This window comes from Lepisma saccharinum, chromosome 2 (genome assembly GCF_977018435.1).
Source record: "Lepisma saccharinum chromosome 2, izLepSacc3.1, whole genome shotgun sequence".
NCBI lineage: Eukaryota > Metazoa > Arthropoda > Insecta > Zygentoma > Lepismatidae > Lepisma > Lepisma saccharinum.
This window is the reverse complement of record NC_139230.1, coordinates 48,223,112-48,240,243: the sequence shown is the minus strand read 5'-3', so window position 1 is coordinate 48,240,243 and position 17,132 is coordinate 48,223,112. Positions and strand designations below refer to the sequence as shown.

The following is a 17,132-nucleotide window of genomic DNA, read 5'->3' as shown; positions in this document are numbered from 1 at the left end:
CAACTGCAGGCCTTGAAGCTAGCAAGAAACTGCAAAATGAAAATGATGCAAACACCCGAAGCCCCCGGGTCTGCATCTGCCATTAAATTGAAGCTCGAATACCCCTTTAGTGTACCGCGTATCGATCAGGTTTTATTTACTTTTCCCTCTCGATATGAATAGTTTGAGTTGACGCCATTTGCAGACACGGGAACCACTTGGAATAAATCGGCAGCAGTGCAACGAACACGTTAAATCAAAGACCATTTTTCCCTCCAATAGATCGCACATACTGAAGAAGAGAAAGAGCAGGGCCCCCCTGTGATCAATGTTGGGTAGCCCGACATAAAAAAAAGACAAAAAAAGCCGTAGCGAGGCAGTCGCTTTGTGCACGTGGTGAATAATTTAAAGCGTATTCCTAGCTGCGGCTGTCCCCTTTAATCTGACTCTGTCCCTGCATCGCAGAGGAGGGGAAAATCACCGCTTCGCCGCCCAGGGTAACCCGGTTGGAGACCCTAGGACCACCAGGCATCAAACCACCAAGTGAAGATCACCCGTTCCACTCACGGTTGTTGACGGCGGGAGAGGATGTTCAAACACTTCGGTTCAGAATTAGTCAGAGTGTCAATGCATCGGTGCAACGCTTCCTACAGTATGTAAAAGTAGTCCTGTTGTACGCTTCTCTTGCAGACTAAAATATACCCAGAGTTCCAATTAGAATAGGGTGGGTTAAATATGGGAGGGTATTCTAGGACCCTAGACAATATAAAAATATGTATTTATGACATAAAAATATATGTATCTATGAAAATAGATCTCTCACAACAACAGTAATAATAATAATAACAATAATTGCAAGTATTATTATAGTTAATTTGCTTTCTTTAATGACGGAGTATATATTTTAATAGGAAATTTGCCACACCATATTATTGAGCGGAGTTGACCCTCGGGGCGGGGTGGAGGGGTATCTCAATTTTTTTCACACGTGTGTACACGCTGTCCCATTTATTTCTGGAGCAGAAGAACGAAAATAAGTCTGCACAACTAGTGACGCGAGACGGGTCCCCCAATAAACACGTGAGAGGAACGGGATTGAGTGGAGGGGAAAGCGACTGTAGTTACCAGCCTTTCCAGGAGCGTGTACAGCTTCGATCTGTCCACTCGATTCCCCTCTGCCCTTCCCTGGTAATATGAGCGGCCTTGCTCCAGAGATATAAAATGAAAAAAGTGTCTTGCTTCTATCGAGAATCGTAAGGTTTTCTTACTACTTTTCTGTAACTGAAATGCAATTACTTTTTAAGCCCATTGTACAATCAAGAAATTTTTGAACCACACCTTTACATATCCGCAATACTGAAAGGCAACCTTTCATGATACAGTACCCTTTTCATTTTTTTACCGTTATTTGGGTTACATCGTAGGAAATTTTGCGTGTGTTTTAATTATTCTATAAGAAGGCTACGTGCATCCAATCGCGTCAGGATTAAAAATTATCTCAAATCTGCTGTCAGATCAATTTATAGATGTCTCAAATGAAAAACAAATCACGTTACATTCGATCACAATTCTGGGTAAAAGAGAATTGATTAATCATACATAAACACACTGTGATCTCGAAATACGAATTTCATCTATCAAGCTCCAGCAGTTTCCGCGACAAGGATATATTACAAAAACGGACAGTTACGGTCAACACAATCAAGAAATCAATCTTTATGATTCGCATCTTAGACCTAGGTGTGCAATAGGCTGACAATCAAGGGATCGCACGTTTAATTTCTGATTGAATTTGAGGTACTGCTGTTCGGATCCTACTTTAAACTATAGATCTAATCCAAACTAGCTATCTGAGCATCAAGTGGACTCTTGGACAAACTCTGACTTATAAACCGAATAAGAACGTGCACATAGAATATAATCCAACGACATCTACACTTCTATCTGGATTTTTGACACGCACGTGATCGAGGCTTAATTTAGGCAAATATAGTGACAGGCAACCCCCCCCCCCTTTTCGGATGAATTCATCAGTGTACACAGAAAGTCCTATGGTGAGTCAATATGTCTGGGAATTTAATCAAGAAATTGCCTCTCTCGGATGTTTCAGAGAGAGCATAACGTTGCCGCAGATGCTTTGATGTTGATGCCCACAGGAAGGTTGGGGGGAGGGAGGGGTGGAGCGTGTAAGGATTCCTCTAAAATTAATCTTCAACGGGGTCAGAGAAAATTTCACTATCCCCCCTCATATCTGGAATGTGCAGACTCTTCTGTTCTTTCGTGTTGGACGACTCCAACAGTCCACTTCCATGCCGTTCAATTAATTACTGTATATCTAACATATACAAACTTCGGTCCATGTCAACCACATTAAAGAGTGATAAAAATTGCGTGGAATTATTTTTTGAGCGAAAGTAAACAACACAACCTTTGTTGTACTGTTTTTTGGCAAGATGTGTAACCTGAGCTAATGTGCCAGGCACTGAATGCAATCATGTGTATAGTCTGTAATAGGGAATTCAAATTTTCAATATTTTCATAACGTCACCATTGTCCATCCAGAAGAACTATTTATTCCTAGATATTAAGATTAAATACTTCATTTCATGTAAAATATTAAGAAATGTATCTAATTAGAAGTACCACGCTTAACGATTACTGAAAGAGAGTCCATAGGTGAATATTAAAATTGTGCATTACTAGCGTGTTATAAAGATTTCAATTAAATTTCAATCAATTCACTTAACGTGACCAATATAAGTAAAGTCTACTTTCCCTCCTTCATCTTGGAACGAGTTGACTGATTTCGACCAAAAGCATTTCGATTTAGACCATTGATAACACTTTCTTACTCTTCCATAGGCCATTTACGTTGACAGAGCGCATATTGAACACTGCTGTACCGACATATACTAAAATTACTGGTTGTCGTTATTTAAGCGCCACATTTGCACTTGCTGGTGAAAATTTGAACTATTTTGTGTCAGCATTCACTTTCCCATGTTTTTCATAACCTCTATACTAAGTTTCAGCGCAATCCTTTGCTTCGAATGGGCTTCAGAGGACTCTTGAGTAGGGCAATTTAATTGTGACCACCTGACATATGGAATATACACGTTATGGGGCCATGTGGATGTACATAAAAAATCTTGCTTTCAATAAATAGTCATTTTATCTTAATGTTCGCCGCTACCCTTTCTCAGCTGTATTCCATTGTTTAAATGATCCCCAAAAACTTTCTGTCCTATTGGCCAACGGAATTCGTTAGGTACGAATCAGTGTGGGTTGACACAGTTGTTTTAACTGCTTTGGAAAGTCGATAAAAATGAGCTCGAAAGTGCCTAATGTGGAGAGACCAGATATGAGCAGAGTTTGCTGAGTACGGATAAGAAAGAGAGTCTTGCGATCAAAATTTACGCCCCGGAACAGCTTCTTAGCTGCCAGAGAATGGCCGCGTGGAACCAAGCAAGCGCACAGTGTGCCTGTCGTAAAGGGTCCATGAACATGGCAGATTCTCGATCGGAATTCACAGTAAACATAATTGAATGGGGCAATATTTCATGAAAGATGGCCATGGAGGTTAAACGAATCCCGACCTTTGCTTCGCTCTATAAGAGAACAGGTCTCTACGATTTTGTTCCGTTCAAAATCTACATGATAAACAAATAATCATAACTATTATTTACTAATGATTGATTGATTGATTTGGTTTATTTTACTTTGCTTTTCTGCCACTTTGGGCTAATGACGAGGATGAATTATGATATGATGGAGTTGATGAAGGAACACTTACAAAAGAACAACACCCATACACAGGGCGATTCAAACCTGGAACCCTTGGTATTGTAGCGAGGTGACTACTACTACTACATACTACTCCGCCACGGAGATATGCTATTATTATTATTATTATTATTATTATTATTTAGTGTGAATTCTTGTTTGGTTGAAATTACATTATTATCATGACTCTTTGTAATGAAGTACTTATATTGGTATTTTTTGTTGTTTTTGTCGCTTTTCTACCTCGAAGTTAATCGTGACACTGTAATGAATTGATGAATCGATGAACTGGATGAAAGAACAAACAGAGTGAACTATCCACGTCTTACACAAAATTCGAATCAACATTTAGAACTTGGTCACTGAGAAAGGTTTCCTACAGTTAAGAATTATTCGGATAACAATAAACTGGATAAAAAATCATATGCACATGTAAAAATAATTTGTGAGTAAACCCACACCCCTTGCACTGTGCTCCTAACAAGAAGTTAGGAACACAGTACAAGTGGTAAAGCGTTCGCAACTCGCTATGAAACTAATAAACCATGGATCAAAGTTTCGATAAAGGATCATATTCTATTGACTAATTCAACAGTTCACCATCCTCGCGATTTGAATTCGATATATATATATATATATTGGCTGGCGAGATCTGGAATCCACCACTCAGCATGTTAGGGCACAAAGAGACCATTCAAACACAGCTAGGTATATTATTTTCCCTTTTTAAAAACTGAATAAATGAACTAAATGTTCAGAGAAACAAAATACTTAGAGAAAAAATGGTAGATTTCCTTTCAGTTCATAATATATTGAAGTTAACAATCTTGACAGCCTTGCAGAGAGAAAATTTACTGCGGAGAATTTTGCGCGGTTATATGCGCCGTAGATTTCTACGCATGCGCATGCGGGGTAAGCTGTTCGTCGGAGGAACTTTATCTGCATCATGATGTAGATCCGTACAGGGCTGTAACTAAGGGGAGAGAATAGAATTTGGTGTCCCTACAACGAAATCATGGGCCTTCTGCTTGGGGCAAATATTTTCAGACTTTGCCTTGCTTTTTAATAATCGTGCGCAAACGGCAACTCCCTGAAAGCGTAAGGAATCCACAGCAGAATATGTGAAAGTTTTTCTCCGCAATACAAGCCTGTAGTAAAATACCCTTGCTAAGACAAGACAATATTCCTCTTCGAGAAAAGTTCGAAATGAGTGTTTGAGTATAGGGTCTCTTTTCTGTTGGGTAATTTACTAATCAGTATATCGAACACAAACCGATATTAGTTCTAATACATTATACAAATGATGCAGGTCCTTTATATAGAATACAAATACGATTTTCTATGTCTCGAAATGCAGATGAAATACATATTCAGGACGCCCCCCCCCCCCTTAAAGGGTGTGGAACCACATAGAACGTAGGCCTAACTGTTCAGATGCGAGTAGGGACTCTACGGAAATAACCACACTCTATTCAGAACTTTTCTCCTCAATATAAAAAAACATATGGTTTTTGATTTCTCAACACAGACTTACTACAACAATAACTCAAAGTAAATGACAAATACCACTTGTTCTCCTTTATAGACTATTTTGTATAAGCTTCAGGGAAATAGGCCCAATTCTCTCTATTTCTTTAATCTTCATCTTCATGGTGCTCTTTCCACCTAAGCTATATTTAAAACAGTAGAGTTGACAATATGTTAAATCATACGTGATACAAAACATTTAGCTAACAAGAAACTTTCTTCTTTTACACTCAGTTCAGTTACAAATCGATTAGTATATTAGGTTGATATGAAACATATTTTCAGATGTTATCTGGAGAAATTCACATGTCTATATTTCAATGAAGATTACGGTTAAATCTAATAACTCTTAGCAATGATGAATTTAGTAACCGTTATTGCTTAAACGGCGTGAAATTGGACGATATTTCCTTTTAGTTGGGTTGCTTTGCTTCATTTTCTTATGTGCACATCGTTCACTTTCCGCTTGTAACTTGCAACTTGGCACACTATTCTTTGAGGCAAAAAAGTAGTATGCAGTGCCAAGTCAAACCGCCAGCGAACTTCTGACTTTGGTGGATGGGAATTTGTATAGAAAAAAAGACAACGAATCCTCTCAATAGCATGCGAATTGTGTCCCATAGTCTGCAGTTCGTTTACAATGATTTAGTTTGATTTCGATTCTGCAGACGGACAAAAACTACATTGCAACATGAAGCGTATAGCCATTACAAGGGAGGAAATAAATACAATGCTCTACTTTCGCATGTGACGATTCTGAGTGTTTTGAAGAACATTTAATATAAATATTTCGATTAAAAGTTTGGAATATTTTAAAGCGACAAAGTTTGGCAGGTTGTTTCGAGTCAAATTTATGCACATATATGCAAGCGAATCAGAACCTTACCTGCAATTTATTTCGTATTTTGTTATTCATCGTCGATTTTCTGCAACTTTTGGCTAATTTCGACGATGGGATTAAATGACGATTAGATAAAATTGAAAAAAAAGGACCCTCACAGTTAACACCCATGACCAGGCCGGGACTCGAACCCGGGAATTCCGATGGCGGAATATATAGTCCATCACTGAAAGAGCTCTGCCAACGAGCGGGCGGAACTTCAGATCAAATACCATCAATGCCACTGTATGGCCTGAAAAGGAATCTAACCTGGTACCTTTGATTATAAATCGACAGGGATCATTAACCAACAATGATGCTACACTCTATATCGGGAATCTCTGTAGCAAGAACAAACGAAAACAGTCTCTGCACAAGTAGTGACTCGAGAGGGCTCGACCAATGATCGCGTGAGAGTAGTGAGTGCATGGAGAAAAACACTCTGCTGCAACTACCAACCCTTTGCAGCATCGCGCACTGATTTGCTCCACCCACTCGCTTTCTCCCCTTCTCTACCGTCATGCGTGGCCTTGCTTCACAGATTCCAGAGACAGAGTGTAAGGAGTTTAAAAATTGAACGGAAATTATAACCAGTTCACTTAGGCTAATTATTAGGTGACCTAAGACAATTGGTGTTCCGTTTATGTTAAGGCCTGGCATTAAATTTAAATCGAATCTTAAGGACATTATATGAAGAACTGAATTTAAACACGCAGATGACATGTAATTAACTGAATTCTAATTTTCTAAGGGCTTCCCCGATGGCGTAGTGGTAACGCCGTCGCCTTGTAATTCAAGGGGTCCCGGGTTCGATACCCGGTGGAGGCACATGCCACAGTGGTTCGGATCCCACTTTAAACTGTAGGTCCAGTCCTGATTAGCCTTCCTGTGCATAAAATGGACTTAAAACAACAAATAAATGAATCAATCTAAATTTCTAAATCAACTTCTTGAACTGAGTTGGGGTTATTAGTCAGTGGCTATTCTTGTTGCAGGGAATTGACATAATCGGAAAGTCAGACTCGCTGGACCTACCTCTTGATGCTTCGAGTGAACTGCGCTAGGATGCCAGAGGTTTGAATCCTGGCCTGGGAATGGGTGTTCTTGGTGAGTATCCTTTCATCAATTTCGTCAGATCATTACTCATTTTCATCTTCGCGATTAGCCAAAAGTAACGGAAGAGCGAAGTAAAATAAACCAAATCAATCTTGATGTAAACAACATTTTACGACCCATATTTTAAAATCCATTTCTTTCGTTGGCTTTTTCAATTCACATGCTGACCTCGAATTTTTCAAATTATTATTATTGATCGAGTCATAAATATCAAATTTCATGAATAAAACAAATGGGAAGCTCAAAAAGCAATTGAATCGATTTGTCGAGTGCATATTGTGGTAGTAATTAATAGTCATTTCAAGTTTCTTCCTCAATAAAGAATCAACAAATTATGAATTGTGCATATATTAAAAATATAGAGACTGAGATGAGGCAAATTCCAAAACTGCCCATGCTCGAGTCAGAAGCTAGTAAACCTCAAGAATTGACAAGTGGGGCAAAGATCCTTCATTATCGAAGTTGAAAATGTGAGTATTTGCACTTAAAGGGTTCCTACACATTCCCATTGCTAGGAAATGTGGCTCTGATGATTTCATGCACGCAGAGGTAGAGTATCGGAGCGTTAGGGAACAATTGGAAGTTTCTCAGGTGCAGGTGTGACTTGCCGGCAAAATGCCTTAGCGGTCTAAGGGCTTAGAGAAAGCCGTTAATTATTCTTTCCGCTTAGTTGCTTCCATCTTGTTAGCACTTTGAACTCTGAGGGCCTTTAACTATTAAATCTCAAGCGTTGGCATATTGCAGGTATGCGGCAACGAAAACTTCCCAACTTCAGGCTACACCGCAAAGCTTGGACAAGGATGTACCTAACCAACCATAAACTAAGTAGTGCAAAATATAAACTATTTTATCAACTGATTTCAACAACATACAGTATCTACATATTTCGTAAGGGGGTGATGGAAACAATTCTTTTGTTAATTATTGATAACTGTTCTTCTTTATCTCAAGAATATTCACCATTTATAGTCTCTGAGCATTTCACTTGGAAGTGATAATTTTCAAACATATGTTCTATTCTAGATAGTCTAGTAACAAAACTTGAATTCTTCGGTAAACTTTACTATACATAAAATTAGACACACAAGAACTGTAATAAGTAGATATCAATATTGATTGATAACTTTAGCAACTATTTTCGCAAAGTTGTATCCACTTCATCCAGAGACAATTTAATTATGATGTGAATTTGTATTTTGTTTTTATCGTCGCTTTTCGACCGAATTTGGCTAATAGCGATGACGAGGATGAGTGATGATTAGATGAAAATGATGAACGCTCGGGGTCTCCCGGATGGCGCAGTGGTAGTGGCGTCGCCTTGTAATCAAGGGGTCCCGGGTTCGATACCCGGTGGAGGCCCATAGTGGTTCGGACTCCACTTTAAACTGTAAGTTTAGTTCCGATTAACCTTACTGTGTATAAAGTGGGCTTAAAAACACCAACTTAATATAAAACACTCATTTTCATCCCGAGATTCGAACCCAAGAACTCGCTGGCGAGATCGAAAAAGTCTGTCACAGAGCGCAGGTGACCGGGAACACTTTATCGCAATTCCTAACGTTACCGTTACACTGTCGGGGAATGCCGTCAAAGCAATCTAAGAAAATACACATATTTTTCTAAATACAAAGTAAACTCACTAAGAATAAAATGAGGCTATTTATTTATATGTAGCAGAACACAATTGTGAGTCTTGGAGATCTTATTGTGTCTTGCTTCATATCTCATTTTCCTGTGCACCAGCTGTTATTTTCAAACATGACAAAACTTGTAAAGTGGCAACAGCATTTCCATGGGGTTGGTTTGACCTCACCCTTGTTCTTTAATTTTTTACACATCACAGTCTTTATGTGCAGTAGGGACGCTCTGTAGGGAGGGGGAGAGCAATTGAGGCAATTTGTTCCAGGTCTTCAATCTCAAGGGACTCCACATTTTATACAAATTACTTTCTTCATTGTGGACGTAGAACATACAGAAATATTATTAGGATGCTTCTTTATAATTTAAGGTCCTTACATAACATGCGTATTTGCATGTTGTATTTAAAGATATGCACCTACGAATGCATAGAAACTGCGCCATGTACGATTTTTTTCTCATCAAATTATGAACATACACTACTCGTTCTTGCCCTACCGTATTTTACAGACCTTCAATTTTTTAAATGAATATATGTATTAACAAGAATCTGAATCACAGAAATTAGCCGCCTCGGTAGCCTAGCTGATCTCGCCATGGAAGTTTTCACATTCAGACCTGACCTGAGTAGAGTTGTTTCTGTAGGTGTCCCTTTGATAAAAGTGGCGGAAAGGTGACGTTCAATAAGATAAACACGAAACAGAAATTATACGTTGTGTGCTTTCTATGGGATATATAGGAGAAATCTTGTACACACTGTCCCGGAAATCTCTGGAGCGAGCGAACGGAAGTTTCTCTTGTACCCTACATAGTTCCTGTTTTGAAAACTATATCAAATTTAACACAAAAACTGTATTTGTTTAGTACGATGTACTCTGGTGCTAACTGTAAAAAAATACCTTTAAGAGTGCGCACATGTAGGAAATGAATATTTACATGAGCGCTCATTATAGAAATCATAAAAAAACGATCATTTTGAAAATTGATTGACGCCTAAATATTTGCCATTTTGTTGTTAATGCTGTTGAACTTCACCTTTTCTTTTTCCTTTCAGGTTAATGTCCATATTTCGTTTGGATGGATGAAGACAACATTCTCGAAGGGACAAGAGGCATGCAAGTTTCAATGGTATCACAAATTATGAAATTAGCATTTGGCTATACCGATAAAAATGATGTGTCACATCACCAATTTGTTGCATTCTTGGCGTCATAAACTAAAATTTTTCCTCATACTAAACAAGATGCACTACACATCAATGTAGACTTTTATACCATTCTTACCAACAGGACTATTTAGGAGACCTTGATGTAATGTCACTGTTATTATGCACTAATGACTAGTGGCAATACACTTAAATGTAGCGACACTATGTAGAAGAAATGAGTTTACATCTTAATGTTTCTCGTAGATATTGTTGAATGCATTTCTTTCTTGACGCTTAGATTATCACTAACCGTAAATGTAAGTATATAGCTCATCGTGGGAGATTTCTTAAGAACGAGAGGCAAATCTCCCTTCATAGTAACAATGCGACCTTAAGGAAAGGCAACAACAGTGTTCTCCTTTCATAGAGGATTGTTCAAATTCCTATTTCAGACCAGCCCAACGGCATTAATCATTAAATTCGTGCACCATCGGTTGCAAGTAATTCGTTCACCATTCATGTCAGAGCCAGGAGATCCATTTATATTCTCCCCTGTACCTCGTTTAATACAGCGCTTGAAAATGAAAGAAAAAGTAGGGGGGAGAGGAAGAAGAAACAAGACACGTTGTTAGGGACCCCTCATCTGTTTTCTTCTGCTTAGAATTCGATTCGCAATGGCATCTCAGCTCTTTCCATAATTACAGTTTTAGGAATAAAGCAGACATTTTTTTCGCAAGTTACGAAGACAAATGACAAAACTACCAGTGTTTGCAAAAGGAAAATTTGCCGTCCATGGACACTTTTCCTGTGGAGAATCTGAAAATTCGTACAATGTTACATCTTGAAATATTGGGTTGTAAAATTTCTGCCTGCGTCACGTCCCACCACTATTTTACAGCCGTGTGCCGACTGCAAGATGCATGGAGCTCCATATTTATAACAAGGCAGATCGTTACTATACTCTGTCCCTGCTATCTCTGGAGCAAGGCCGCGCATAGCGTCCAAGAAGGGGAGGAAATTGAGTGGGCAGAGCGAAGCAGTACAAGCTGTTGCGAAGGCTGGTAACTGCAGTCGCTTCCCCCGCTCCACGCAAATCCCATTCCCTCTCACGTGTTCATTGGTGGAACCGTCTCGCGTCACTACTTGCGTATAGACTTGTCTTCGTTCGCTTGCTCCAGAGAAACCCGGGAAAGAGTATGAAGAATACCGCAATTTCATCACAATTTTTCTGTTTTCCGTTTCACAGACAAAAGAAAAAGAATTCATCGTCTTCCTCTGTGAATTTTTAATATGCTTTCATTTTCTTGAGATGTTTGCGAAGTTTTCAGGACTGCCTCGAACGCTTGGAAACTTACGTAGTTTGCCAACTGCCGGACGAGTAATCCTCTACGGGTTTGTCATAAGCAGCCTCGCCATCGGAAAACCATAGCAGTCCCGACATCCGAAGCTTTCCGAGACTATGAAGCTGTTGCTTTCTCAGCGTGCACGTGGCGAAATCCACATTCGTGACAAGGAAGTTATTTCGCTCTTATTGCGTAAGGGAAGCACGAACCATGAACCCTCGGAAAAGGAATAAAACTGGAAACGCACATCGCTGCTTCTCCTATCTTTGAAGAGAGAGAACGAAACCAATCTCTTGAATTCTCTCCTTGTACATCTCCATAGGCTTTTCTGATGCCTGCTTCTGAAGCTGAAGGAAAAATCTTCCGCAATCTTTGAATGCTTTTTAAAGTTTTGCCTGAGAGTGCGTGTGTACATTCCTTTCTTCTGTTAAACCTAAAATGTTAACTCTCCTCCCTTGTAATTCGTTAAAGAATGTGGATTTTGATATATTGTGAATGCTTCAAATATCTCATTTTTTTAGTTGAGAGCCTAAAGAAAAATTAAATAAACAGAAAGAATGCACGTGATTGTAGTTTCCTTTACATACATTGGAATGTATATAAAGTGGAACTAGCATAATGCACAGTTACATGTGATCGTAGTTTATTTTACACAATTGTTTAAACGTATTTACATGCACTACGAAGTATATCACAATTTGTAATTCACATTTCCGAATATTTCATTACGATAAATCAGATTATGCTTCTGATTTCTTTCTTTTTTTTAAATTTCCTCCGTGAAATTTATTTACATTTTAAAAAGTGAAATTCAAAGAAGTTTGTTTAGAATTAGAGCACAAGGAATTTTTACATAAAACTTTCAATGAAGACTGTGACAGGCAATAAATAGCATGTATGTTTCATGGACTTCTCTAGTAGAAAGAAATATGAAAATCTCCGTCTTGATATTTAAAAATATGCAACGTATGTAATAATTAGATTTGTACTGTGTACTCTCTTATAAGAACACGAACTGAGAAACAATAATAATTATTCACATGGAAGCGATCGTAATAAACTTAGTAAGGCGCGTTTATGAGTACACCAACATTAATAGTTCACTAATATACTTTTCTGTATTGATTACAAGCTCCTTTCTAATGTTTGTCCTGTATTAACTATTTTATACGCTGTGCATATGCAGCATCATACATTTATAAATCAAATCACCAAGAAAAAATTGGCAACTCCTGAATATAAAATCTGCTTCCTTACCTATGTGTTGACATCAAGCCCATGCCTCAATGCTAAAATCAGCACGTAACAGACAATGTAGCTTTTGTAAAAATGTTTATTAATGTTTATAATAGAAAACCGCATAATTTACTCTAGTAAACTCCTAACGTGGATTTAATAACATATACAATTTCCGGCAACACTAATAATTTTGCGCTCATGTGAATTCAATATAAGTTGAGTCCTCATTGGATATCGAACTCACGACCACTGCGATCGTAATACTAGTAACGAACTCTAAAAAGGTTCGCACACAAATAGAGCGGCACCGACAGTTTCTTGGAACACAAATGATCCAGGGATCGGTAATTTGTTTGAGAGCACAATTATTCATTTACTTAGAAATTTCCAGTTGATACCGGCCAGTTTACACTTCAATCATCGATAATGAAAAAAAAGAGAAATAACACTAAAGACTGCCGATTATCTTGTCTGTAAAGAGTTGCTTGAGTTCTAATTTGGAATCGATAACTCAAAAGAAATTCAGGGACGAACTGTATAAAAAATCGCCTCTGTCTTTGCTTCTGATACAGGGATTACTCAGAGAAAGTGTGAAACGAGGTGGCAAAATCTTTCAGAGACGTTTCCAAGAAATATATTTGAACTTCTAACTTTCGTTTTGTTTCCTCTCTTTCCCGCGCCTTTGGCGATACTTCATTTGCATCAGTAGCGCAGATGTTCAGGAATCTGAACGTTAAGAGAAAAGAAAGTTTGCATCTACAGAAAGTTTAAAATGAAGAAAGGAAAGAGAAAATAAAAATAAAGAGCTAATTCTCTTTCTCCTAACTTGAATTCTAGGATACGAGAAAAATAAATTAGTTCTCGCAAACGTATTATTATTTGGGAGAAATGCAACACTGTTCACATGGCAGGTCGGTGCCATGCAAGTAAGAAAGCAAATTTAACATATCGCACGGGAATGGAGCATTAGTTTCTTATATGTAAACAGGGGTCCAGGATTCGAATCTGGGCATGGATGTTCGTGAGTGTCCATTAATCAATTTCATGTCATCACTCATTCCCATCTTCGCAAATAAGCCAAAAGAGGCACAAAAGGCGAAGTAAAATAAAGCAAATCAATCAATCAATCTTATATGTGGATTTGTTTAAGGATTGTTTTTGAATTGCATGTCAAGTGTGATGTATAATTTTCGTATTGATGTTTCCTTATTCACATTAATATGCTATTCTGTATTTTTGTTATATAGCGTCTGTCTCTCCTTGCCACTTTTGACTAATTCGGACCATGAGGATGAATTATGATGAAATGAACGTGACTAAGGAACACATATTAAGAAACAACTATGCCAGGCTGGTACGCGAACCAGGAACCTTCGTTAAAAAGGTCGTGAGACAACTCAAGGCGCTCGGCGACTGAGGTGACACATTAATATGCTTAATACAAATGACAACTTTCAATTTAAATTACGAAATTTATTATAAATCTTACGAACATTTTATGAATGATATTTATGTATTTCGATTAAGATTTATATTGAATTCCCGAACAACCAAATATCACCTACTGTCTAGATTTTCAAACCTGCATATTATAGTATGAATTAATTTATTAGACAATATGAAACTACAATAATTTTGACTTCTAATACTTTGGTTCTAATATTTTGTTTAAAATACGACTTTGTAAACTAGAAAAAAGATTAGAATAATACCTAATACGCTTTTATAAAATGAGACACTTGGAAAAACATGTTTTTGTTGACTTTGTTTAATGAAAACGTTTTAATACAATATTGAAACCAGTTCATGTTTGGATAAAATAAAAATATGTCAATATAGTGAGGATTTTATTGCCATAATCGTTATTCGTTTGTTGTGGTGAGAGGATATGAAACCTTCTGAAATCTGCAGAAGAATGAAGGTTCAGGATGGAGACAGTTGTTTGAGTCAGGAGGTGAAAAGATTTGAAAACGAAAGACAAAATGTATACCCTGTCCCAGCTAACTGTAGAGCAGGGCCGCGCATATCGGCAGAGGAGGAGGAGGAAAATCGAGTGGTGAAAGCGCAGCGTTGCCAACCGTACGGTCCTGACCGTACATGTACGGACGTACGGTCCAGACCTTAGTCTGTACGCTAAATGCATGACTTGTCAAAATTTGCTCTTGCAGTTTTATCGCCAATATTTACCTAAGAAATTCTTAAACCAATCGAACGGACCTGGAGACAAAAATACGGCCCTTTTGCCATGTGCGTTCGGTATTATCCTTTTCAAAAGTTCGCAACGCTGCATAGCGAAGGAGGAAATCGGGAAAACTTCCGTCGCTCATTACACAATCCCGTTTCTCTCCTGTTCAATGGTGGACCGGTCTCAAGTCATTACTTGCGCAGAGACTTGATCTCGTTCACCTGGTCTACAGTTAGCTGGTACGGAGTTTAAGTTTTCATCACTGAAGTGGGAAGCCAGTCAGCATGGCAACTGAGACAGTGAAACAGAAAATTTAGCAGCGAATGCATGACTACAGGCGACTAACTATTGATGCCATTGCCGTAGAATTTAACATGAGTCACGGCTCTACGTACAATATTGTCCAGGATGACCTCGGATGTAGAAAAGTGAGCAGCAAATGGGTCCCAAGGCAGCTGTCTGATGATCACAAGCGTGCACGGGAAATGAGTTGTCAGGAGCATTTGGACCGTTATACTCTTGAAGGATATGCTTTACTCGATCGAACTGTGACAGAAGAAGAGTCCCAGTTGCACCATTATGAAAACTGAGAGCACGAGACAATCGACTCAGTAGAAGCCCGCGTCGTCTCCTATCACGCAGAAATGAAAGACACAGACTTCCGCTGAGAAAGTCATGCTGACCATCTTTTGGGATGTCAATGACCCTATATTGGTGCACTTCCAGAAAGAGAGTCAAACTGCGACTATTTCTCGATAGAGTGCCATTCTAGTGAACACGTTGAAGCCCACGATACGATCAAAATGTGAGGACTTCTCTCAAAACTAGAATTGTTACACCCACCCTCATACGACGGCGCATACATTGGATACACTACGTATCCCAAAATTTGTGGTATTGAAACATCCACCGTACACACCGGACTTGGCACTATGGGACTTTCACGTGTTTGGAACTCTGAAAGAACATTTTAATGGCTAGAACTTTGCAGATGACAACGAGGTAATGGAGGCTGTGCAAAGTTGGTCAAAGGCCACACCTAAAAGCTTTTATCTAGAATGCATATACCTTGTGGAGTAAGTGTGTATGTCGAAAAATAAGAAAAAAAAAACAATTTCTGCAAGTACTTGTAAAAAGTTATTAATAAAATTTCTGTTATTTAATGGCTTTTCCTCGTACATGAAAATCTAGAATTTTACACACTGTTTTTTCCTGAAGTAATTGTTTCCCATTTACAAGAAATTTCCGATATTCACAGCAGGAAACGTTTAGATTTAAAGATTTTCAACATAACACCATTCAAAATTTCCCGGATAGAATTTTTATCGCCCGATCTCGGTACAGAAATTTCGGTATCTGCACAGCAATAGTGATTCGCAAAAATTTGGAATAAATAATGAACTTTCTTCGTCACTAGCAGTGAAAAATAAAATTAGTCAGCGTGAGAGCTAGGGGACTTTAATTATTATCGGAAAAAATATGAAGTTTAAGGAGTTTTCGTTACAACACAGTAAAATCAGATGTTTACATAACATTTTACTCTATGCGTTGGCAAGATATTCGAGATCATTAAAATGTAAATATTGTGATGGAAAAGTTGGACAATAAAATATAATATTTCATGCATTATGCTTCAGCGTGTGTAATGCTATTTCGAAGATGTTTCTGCGGGGAGGGGACCTCGAAACTTCTTCTTTTGTGGCACCTTTGATACAGTCTATCAAACTTTTTATGTTAAATCGTATTTTATACAGCTTAATGAACCATAAATTATAATTGATTGATTGATTGATTTGGTGTTTTAAGTCCACTTTATGCACAGTAAGGCTAATCGGGACTGGACCTACAGTTTAAAGTGGGATCCGAACCACTTGTGCATCCATCGGGTATCGAACCCGGGACCCCTTGATTACAAGGCGACGACGCTACCACTGTGCCATCGGGGAGGCCTCATATGCATAAATTATAAAAAAGGTAACTCGGACAAGGGATACTCTTCGTTATTTATTACAATACTGGTTGAAATGCAGGGATGAAGGATAAGGAAGTAACACGTTTATTTTAGTGTGTCCTATCCAGCCATTTCGTTTGTTGTACACTGATTTGCCCCAGAAGGTGAACGTCAATATATCACACTGACAAAGCCGGTTGACTGATGATACATTAATATTTCCTACGACGGCTGTGAAACATGGGATTGAGGGCCTAACAACTCAATGCAAATGCTCTGGTTAAAATCTCTATTTGAAAGACACGATGGAATAAGTGATACCAAACATGTTACATATATCATGA

General features: G+C 38.3%; 1 protein-coding gene across 4 annotated transcripts in view; it reads right to left on the bottom strand.

Annotated features, from left to right (window-relative positions):
* Positions 1-17,132, bottom strand: part of LOC145984022 (ligand of Numb protein X 2-like) — an 881,878-nt gene that overhangs the window by 470,051 nt on the left and 394,695 nt on the right. The window lies entirely within an intron of this gene.